This window comes from Atta colombica, unplaced genomic scaffold, assembly GCF_001594045.1.
Source record: "Atta colombica isolate Treedump-2 unplaced genomic scaffold, Acol1.0 scaffold153, whole genome shotgun sequence".
NCBI lineage: Eukaryota > Metazoa > Arthropoda > Insecta > Hymenoptera > Formicidae > Atta > Atta colombica.
This window is the reverse complement of record NW_017259243.1, coordinates 542,586-543,053: the sequence shown is the minus strand read 5'-3', so window position 1 is coordinate 543,053 and position 468 is coordinate 542,586. Positions and strand designations below refer to the sequence as shown.

The following is a 468-nucleotide window of genomic DNA, read 5'->3' as shown; positions in this document are numbered from 1 at the left end:
TGATGATCGGAAAATTGCTGAAACTGAAGCTAGTTGTTATATTGTAATTAACAAGATAAAATAAGTTAAACATTACTATGAAAGGTACTTGTCATTTGTTTTAACTTTTAATATACAATATTACTCAAAGTGAATTTCAGATTCTTGAAATATATTTCCATTCATGGACTAAAGAAAATAAATTCATGGAACTTCATGGACTAAATTCATGAACTAAAGATTAAAAAAATTGAAAATATAGATGTTTGCATAGTTTAGTTATATATGTTTGGAAAATTTTTGATAATCATTTTTTCATGAAAAAATTTTTAATTCATTGAAGATATAGTATTATAGTTATTAAAATGTGTATTTAAAAATATCTTTGTTAATGTGCAAATTCATTGAAAATTAACATTTTTTTTAAACATATTACTAAGTGATACAATTAGTCAGTGTTTATAATATTTTATAATATTCATTTTTATA

General features: G+C 20.3%; 1 protein-coding gene across 2 annotated transcripts in view; it reads left to right on the top strand.

The window, feature by feature from the left end:
* LOC108685522 (NADH-ubiquinone oxidoreductase 75 kDa subunit, mitochondrial) overlaps nucleotides 1-468 on the top strand; it is a 5,027-nt gene that overhangs the window by 667 nt on the left and 3,892 nt on the right. The window lies entirely within an intron of this gene.